Source organism: Marmota marmota, unplaced genomic scaffold, assembly GCF_001458135.2.
Source record: "Marmota marmota marmota unplaced genomic scaffold, marMar, whole genome shotgun sequence".
NCBI lineage: Eukaryota > Metazoa > Chordata > Mammalia > Rodentia > Sciuridae > Marmota > Marmota marmota.
Window position 1 is genome coordinate 31,823,519 of NW_025999949.1, and position 9,459 is coordinate 31,832,977.

A 9,459-nucleotide genomic window follows, 5' to 3' on the forward strand; every position below is an offset into this window, starting at 1 on the left:
TCACTATGACCTTGGCTTTAGCTTTATTATATAGAGTCTTCATGATGTTGCTGTAGGCTCCTCCTATCCCTAGTTTCTTCGTTTTTTTGTGTTTTTTTTTTCATGAATGGGTGTTGAATTTGTCAGAGACTTTCTCTGAATCTACTGAAATGATGAAGTAATTTTTGTCCTTAATTCTGTTTATGTGAAAGATTACATTTAAAGACTTGCATTTGTGAAATCATCCTTGCAATCCTTGTATAAACCAAGTTTGTCATATTGTACAATCGTCTTAATATGTTGATAGATGTGGTTTACTAATATTTTGTTATGAATTTTTGCACTTACATTCATCAGGGATATTAGTCTGTAGTTTTCTTCTCTGGATGTCTTCTTACCTAATTTTCATGAGAGTGTGATCCTGGCTTCATATAATGAATTTAGCTGTCTTCTATCCATTCCTATTTTATGGAATAATTTGAGGAGCATTAGCATTAATTCTTTTTTAAAGCTCTGTTAGAATTCAGCTGAGAATCCATCTGTTACTGTGTTTTTCTTTGTTGGAAATCTTTTAGTTACTGCTTCTCTCTCATTACTAGTTAATTGCTCTGTTTAGGTTTTCTATGTCCTTATATTTTTTTAATTTAGTTGTCAATGGATCTTTATTTTATTTATTTATATGTGATGCTGAAAATTGAAACCAGTGCCTCATATATGCTAGGCAAGTGCTCTACCATGGAGCTACAACCCCAGCCCTTTGTGTCTTTATTGATTCAATTTTGGGTGGTCATATGTGTCTAGAAATGTAGTCATTTCTTTGAGGTTTTTCCATTTGTTGGAGTATAAATTTCCAGAATAGACCCTCATGATCCTCTGTTTTTTCCTCTTATGTCTGTGTTGATTTCTGCGTTTTCATCTCTAAGTATATTAGTTTGTGTCCTTGTGTTTTAATACTTTGGTTAGTTTGGCTAAAAGTTTATTGATCTTGTTTATCTTTTCAAATAACCAACACTTTATCTTATTGGCCCTTTGTGTTGTTATTTTATTCACTATTTCATTGATTTTAGTTCTCATTTTAGTTATTTCCTTCTTCCTACTGGTTTTGAATTGGTTTTGTTTTTTTTTTTCAAGGGCCTTGAGATGCATCCACACTACATTGTTTATTTGGGATCTTTCTGATTTTCTTATGTAGCCATTGATAACTATAAACTTTCCTCTTAGAATTGCCTTGATAGCATCCCAGAAGTTCTGGTAGGTTGTATCATTATTCTCATTTGATTCTAATAATTTAAGTTTCTCCCTTGATTTCTTCTATCAACCATTCATCATTTAAAGTTGTTTTATTTCAATCTCCCTGTGTTTATATATAGTTTTTATAGTATTTTTGTTGTTGTTGCCTTCTAACTTTATTCCATTATAATCAGATAAAATGTAAGGAATTAAACCAATTATTTTTTTCTTTTGTATTTGCTAAGACTTACTTTGTGACATAAACTGTGGTATGTTTTAAAGAAGGATATGCTAGCATCTGAGAAAAAAAATATATTTGGTTTTTGTTGGATAAAATATTCTATAAGTGTCTGTTAAATCCTAAATTATATTTTAAGTTCAAAGAGTCTTTATTGAGTTTATATCTGGATGACCTATATACTGTTGAAAGGTATGTGTGTTGAAATCACCTAGTACTGGGATTTATCTGAGTCTTTAATCAATTAGTGCCTGCTTTATGGAAAATGGTGCTCCAATGTTTGGGGTATAAATATTTATTTTCTTCTGTATCTGTTTATTAGATTGTTCCTATGTCCATGATAAAATGACCTTCTTTGCCTCTTCTGATTAAATCTAGTTCAAAGTCTCTTCTGTCCTACATGAGAGTAGCTAGTTGCACTTGTTTTCAGGCTCCATCTGCATGGTATATCAATTTCTATCCTTTTACTTTTAGCCAATGGCTCTCTCTGTCTATAAGTCAAGTGTACTGCAAATGAAATATAATTGGGTTTTATTTTTTATATCCATGCTTCCAGCCTAGTTTTTTTTTTAATTTGAGAGTTGAGACTATTTATATTCAATGGTATAATATAGAGGTATTTATTGATCTCTGTAATTTTGATTTATTTCTAATGTTTAATTTGTTTCTTTTTCTCATTTATTTAGCTACTTTTCAACTGCAGTTTGTCCATTTGTGAGCTCTAGGTTTTGATTTTTGATTTCTTCTCTGTAAAGAATTTCTTTAAGTATTTTCTGTACATCTAGCTTAATACTCATGAATTCTCTTAATGTTGTCCCAGAGTTCTTCAATATTCTGATCAAGGCTACTTATTCTTTCTTTTTTTCAATATTTTCAGAATGTTTAAGGCAAGTACTTTGTCTTCTAGTTCTGAGAGTATTTCTTCCATATGTCTACTCTATTAGAGACATCTTAACTGAACATTTTATTTGGTTTATTGTGTCTTTCATTTCCAAGACGTATGTTTGACTCATGTTCAATATCTCTATGTTGTTACTTAATTTCTTATTCATATATTGTACTGACTTATCTAATTAATTCACTTTTTTTCTGTGTTCTCTTGGAATTAATTGATTATGATAAACATAATCATTCTTTTGAATTTTAGTCTGGCATTTCATCCACACTTTGGTATCTTTGAGTCAGTTCTTGGTGAATCAGGAGAAATCATTTTATCTTGTGTTTTAGTATTTGTTATATTCTGATGTTGGGATTTGTTCATCTTTTGGGGTTTAGTCTCTTCCTCCATTAAGTGTGGGTCTTTTTAAGACACATCATTGTCTTGCTAAAGTGTTTTGGAAAATAAGGTTGTTGTGCATTTTTTAATGTATTTCAAAATGCGTTTTGTAGTATGGTTTCCCTGCTAGTTTTCTTGGTGAAGATTAGTGTTATTTTGATACAGTGTATACTTTTTTAGTGCTTGAGGATTTCACTTTCCCTATAGGTCTTAAAGGGCTGGGTTCCTTCTTCTAGATCTGGTATGTGTGGGATATACAAAATGGTATGTGTGGTACACCCTCTGTTATTACACTTCTTCATTTAACATTCAGCATATTCTAAAGGGGTATGGCAGTAATATACCTAGGGATCCTTTTTCAGTGTGGAATATGCATTCTTTGTATTAATTCTGTCTCTGATATAGGAGAATATATGAGTAGGACCAGAAGGCTCCCTTAGCTGTTCAGACTTGGAACCTGAGTGTTAATTTGTTTAGGGTTTTGTCTCTTCTGTTGATTGTCTTAAGGTATTGTTGATGTTTCAGCATGGTTAGATTGTGTGTGGAGCAAGATGAGCTTTCTCTTGACTGGGTTAAAGTGAACAGAAGGGTTGGTAATTACATAAACCTAGTTCTAAAATATCGTAAAAATATAATTTATTAAGAGAAAAGAAGGTGTAATACAAAGACAAAAGAATGCTTAGATGTTAAAAATCTCGATAAAGATGTTAAATGTAATGACTTATGTCTGTAAAAAAGGAGGAAAAAATAAAGGAACAAAGTAAGTAAAGAGAGAAAGAAGGAACAGGAGAAATTGTTTCTTAAATAAAAAGAAGAGTAAGAGACACAATAAAAAAAAACTCTAGTTTTCAAAAGAAAAGACAAAAACAAAGAACAATTATAAAAGAATGATAAAGATGAGAGAAAAATAGAAACAGATAGATGAACCAATAAGCACAGTAAGGAGAGAGATAGATAGATAGAGAGAGAGAGAGAGAGAGAGAGAGAGAGAAGTAGAAATTCTTAATGAAAGTTGAAAAAATCATTTTCCACTGTGGTGGTCAAAAATGTCAATAAGGATGGACGATCACTGCCTACACCTGATAGTCATTTCCATTTCCTCTTAGTCCCTTAGAGAGACCAAGGCAGTTGCTTGCCCACTGAGCTGATGGCAATCTTCTCTGTGCTTGTTTCACTCACATTTTGGTAGGTACACCCCAGCCACACAGTAGGCAGTTGTCAGCACAGTATGGCCATGTTTGCCATGTTCTGAAGGCTCTCCCAGCTAGTGCCTCCTTCAGATGCCCCTAGCTTCAGCTCTCTGCTTACCAGTTGAGCAACACAGAGCTCTTTTCAAACAGTTTGCTGTGCAGCTTCTGGTCCAGCTGAATTCAGGCTCTTTTTTCTGTTCTATAGGTTTTTCCATGACAAATTTGTCCATTGCATTTCTTTGTGTTTTTGTTTACTCCACTTTTCAATGAACTGGTGCAGTTGTTGCTACTACTATTGGCTTGGCTCCAATGTACTCTTTCTCATAATTGGTTCAAAGCACCTAAATGTCCAAGTCTCTGAAAGACTCTAACAGTCTAATGCTGAATTTCAGTGAATTCTCTCTTTTACCCACCTTCCTGAGAAATAGTAGTTCTAATACTTTAATCTTAAGCCATGGAGCAACTGGAAACACCCTCTTCCTGTAATCTGCCAACTTGCATCTCATAATATATTTGAATGAAGAGGAAATCAAAACTACCAGGAAATGTCAAGTAAAAGAAGGAAATCTCAGGGCCTCTCTGAAGACACTGAAGACCATTTTAGGATAGTTTGAGTATCTCATGATTTTATAGAATTACCTGGGGAGGGGAAGATAATGGTTTCTTTGAACAAAATACATCTTTTTTTTTTCTATTTTGGACATTACTTTCTACTTTTAGGTTTGTTTTGGAAGACAAGGGAAAAGAAAGAAAAGAAGTTGAAATAACTTGTATTGAGCTTCCATTGTGGCTACCCTGTACTAGCTCCATACTTTATCTAATTCATTTACCTCAGTAACTCCATTAAGATATCATAGTATATATTGATTTCCATATAAAAATAAAATATAATGAAAATCATGGCCATAATAAGAGTTAACATTAAGGAGCTTTTACCGTGTACCAGTGTCTCACATAGTTGCTCTCCTTTCATCTTCTTGATAACCTCATGGATTTGGGGTCTCTCAGTAGTTCAAGATCATTCATGAGGTAAAACGTAGAGAACACATGAGAACTGAGACGAGTCTTTCAGTTAGTTAAAAACAGACTTGAGATTGAGCCAAGATTCTGCACTTTCAATCAACCTGGCATTTTTGTTCTTTAATAGTCGCTGTTGTTACTTGCATGCCCCCAAGTGGAGTGAAACCACAGGTCACATGGTGCCTGAGATAAATTGGTTAGCAGTAGCAAGAGGAAACGGCTGAGCAGCATGGACAAGGTCGGGCAGTGTCCTGGCAGGAGGGCTCCCTGGAGCTGAGGCCCCTGACCGTGAGATGCAAGGACACAGCACTTTCACTTTGGGTGCATTGTGCAGTGTGGCGTACAAGCTATTGGGTGACATATGTCTTTGCCTATAATTCCACAACGTCTGGTGAAACTTGTTGGTGCCCTGCTTCCAGAGTGATGAATGCAACCGACAGCTCACTGGGTGGCAGCTGCTGTGTGTTTAAAGGAAAATACACACTCCTAGACAAATCATCCATTGCCTTAGTGTGCGGGATTGTGTGTCTTCGTATATATGTGCAGGTGTACATACATACATACATACATACATACGTACACACACACATATATAATACAAATATCTCAGCCTCTACTCAGCTGTAAAATTGCTTTTTTGTTATCAGTAATAACATCCTTTTTGAGGACTGAGATTTAGGTTGCCACTCTGATTTCTGGCCCAATCTTATTTTTCCAATTGTTCTATCCTTTTTGATCTAAAAAAAGAAAAAAAAAAGAAAAAGAAAAGTATCAGATTATAGATGTGTTCAATACTTGAGGGAGAGATCAGTAACTTTATATTCTTCCAGGCTTTATTAGTCTATTGCCCTTGTATTATTATATGAAGCATTTTTCAGATGCCAGACTCAACTAGCCAGGGAGAATATGAGATTTTGTTGAGTACCTACTATTTGCCAAATATGAGGTCTTTTGCCTTGGTTTTCTTCATTGATCCTACCAATGACTTTGAGAGTGTGATAGAATTCTTTGCATTTATATATATATCGGGGAAATGAGGCTCAGAATATTGAAGGAACCTGTTTTATATTACCCACCACTATACAATACAACTATAATTGAACCTCATCTGTCCCTTTCCCAAGGCTAAAACATTTCTATCCAACCTGTGAATTTCAAACTTTAATGAACTTTAGAGTCATCCACATAGCCCTTTAAAAGTGAGGAGCTCAGAGCCCCGTCCCAACCCTGATAAATCTTTATATCTTTCTATGACATTATGCTCCTTTTAAGAAAAATAAAATTAGTCATTTAAAACTTCATTACTTGTGTATTCTTGAAGATCCCTTTTTGTCTTCAACAATTGTATTAGTTATCTATGTTGTGCAACAAATAATCCTCAGACTTATTCCTTTCAAAGAGCAAACATGTATTAGCTCATATTTAAAGTGAGTAAGAATTCTGGTCTTAAGTTGATTGAATGCTTCTGGCTCAAAGCCTCTCATGAGGCTTCCTTCAGCTGGCGAGGTGTCTGTGGTCCTGCTGAGGAGCTGAGCTGAGGCACGCACACTCCAATCTATCTCACCTGAATGGTTGGCAGGCTTTGATCCCCATCACTGGACCCTCTCCACAGTACTGGCAGCTGACTTCCCACAGAGAAGGGATCTGAGACCATGAGGGACACTGTCTGGGATGGCAGGCACACTTTAGAGCCTGGTCATGAGTGGCTTTTCAGCTCACATCAAGATGGGGACATCTCACCTAGTTATGAACACCCATCATTGTGTGCCCTGGCAGCTCAATGGAGCAAATCTCAGTGTTCCCTTTTGAGGGACAGGTGTAGGAAAGAAGAGGGTAGGAAATGGCTTAAGACCCCTCTAGACTGGTGTGCAAACCAACAAATATTTGGGAAAAAAACAACAGTGAGTCACTTCATTATTACACTTCCAGAAAATAGAATTGCAACAGGTCTAAAGTTGACAGTCTTAGTTCTAAACATTGACATTCTAATGAAAGAATCTTCAAAGCTTGTCTAGGTTCTAGATTCCAAATCCTTTAAAGGAACTTTCACAAGGTTACATGATGTGTACTAGCTGTTCTTATGACTGTCTCTTCCATTATTGCCCTATATATCTGATTTTATAAATGGCAGAAGACTAATTTTGGAAAATTTTGTGCCCTGTGACATTTTTGATTTATTGTCCTAAATTTCAATTTATTCCTGTGTAAAATGAGGATAAACCCCCTTGCTCTACCTAGCAGTTCTGAGATGATTTTTTTTTACCCAGAAGTCCCTTTATTTTGCTTTTTTAAAAATGCTGTTTAACTTTACTGAATGGTGGATCTACCTAAATAGCAATCCACCCAATCACTTCTATGTCTTTGAGTTAGGTTTAATTTCTTCACAAACTTTATTTTTCTTAGAAATCTTGTTGCATTTACCCAGGGGCTTATCTCCCACACACTTCCACAGTTCAGGGGCTTTCTTGAGCCTTCTCAGAACCTTCACAATCCCTTATGAGGTCAGCTACACCCCACTTCATTTCAACCAGGCTTGGAGTAGAGAGTAACATTTTATAGAACTTTTAAGGCAGTTAGTTTAATCTCTAAATTTTACAGAGAATGGCTTTTTAAAGCCATGCCCACCATAAGCACTCAGTTTGGTTGTTACTGTGGTTAAACTGTGTATGTGTAGTACAGATCCAGAGAGCAGCCTGTTCTGCCCCCGCCCCCAGTCCTGTCTTTCCTAATGAACAGTACCTTCACTCGGCCTCATGTCCAAATCCCACTTAACTGATCCCAGCATGCATCTGATCTCTAATTATGCATGGAATATTTTTTGTTGTTGTAGTTCAGGAAGATAATTATACTTGCTTCATCATTTCAGACTTGTCTTAGGTATGTTAACATGACTTTGTAAGTTTTTATTTTGCCTTTGGAAATGCATCCTCTATTAAGTCTAATTTTGCATATTCCTATCTTTTGTCTGACTCCTGCCACCAATTTCTACCTTACTCCAGGTCCTACTGCATCCAGGAAAGAACTAACTACATTCTTGCATTTTATAGCAGTTCTTCTTGCTGATTTGTCTCTGTCTTTCCCATCCAGCCCCTAGAGTGATTGAAACTATTAGACTGTGAATGTTTTGAATTAACTTACTCAATTATGAAAAATCCCTTAAACTTTCCCTTTAAATCTAATTCAAGCTTCTTTTTCCAGACTGATTCAATTAAGATTCATTTTAACTGTAGAACCCTGTCTTGGTAATTGTTCTTTTAAAGGACTTTAAAAGACATGTATCAAATTCCCAAGTGCTGTCTGGCTTCTAGTTTTACCTCCAATTCTTTACTTAATGAAGCTGAAAAGAGTGGGTGATTATATTGTTCCTTTGTTTTTATTGGACAGGCCCAAGAGAATTGAACCAATTCTGTTGAAATACTACTAATTTGAAATTTTCACTAGGATTTAGAACACAGTCTCTGTGTGTGTGTGAAATGTGGGATTTATTTCTAATGTGTTTTCATTCAAAAAATATTGAATATCTATCATGCCCTCAGCAATCTCACCATGCTGAAGTTTCAGTGGTGAAAAGGAGCCAGGCTCATTGCCCATGGCCTCATGCACAGCCCCACGGGCCAGATGCAGTGGAGAGGGCTGGGACAGCACGGTGTGCTAAGTGCCTTTGCAGAGATGTCAGAGGACCATGTTGACAAGAAGCTGGGACGTTTCTTCTTGGAGAAAGTCCCTCCTGAAAGAGCACCCAGGGGAAGTGACACTTAGGCTCTGTCCAGAGGGTGAATATGAATATGAAATACACAGCAGAATGAATGAGGCGCCACTCAGTTGGTAGGTAAACTTACAGCATCAGCATGAACTTATTGTCTGCTCTGGCTATGACTGGGGACTCTAAGGCACTATGTGGGCATGACTGGGTCCCGTACTCAAAACTGTCTTCAGTTCTCTTGGTCTCTCTTATTTTCTTATTTCTTTTCTTTTCTTTGAACTGCTTTGCTAGTCAGGCAAAGGATAGCTCCTCAGTAGCTCTAGGCTCACATGGTCCTTGTAGGAGTGATTACTCTTCCAGGATTTGTGTCAGGTCCCCAAAAAAGCCTCCGTTGGCCATTCTTGGGCCACAATGGTTTGCTCAGTCACTCCTTTATCCACCCTTCCCTGGCGGTGGCCGTTCTAATCTTTGTTCTCTAGTCAATCTCTGACTCTGGAATTTGTGCATCTAGGCCAGCCTGGATCTCCAGACTCCCATGGACAGGAGAGCTAGCATTCCCACCACATTGGCAAGGGAGGTTGCTTAAAAATATATCTGGGAGCCAACTAAAAATGACATGGTATTCTAACCCGGTCAAGGAGGAGGAGAGGACACATGATAGGAAGTCCCAGGGTTGGGAGGATAGTGCTTTAGCGCTACTTGTCCAACACTCAGGTGCACACTAGTCACCTGAGGATTTTTCATCTCAAATTTGTTTTTTAAACTGACACATAAAAACATAAAATCAATACATTTTGTAGGGTAATATATATATATATATATA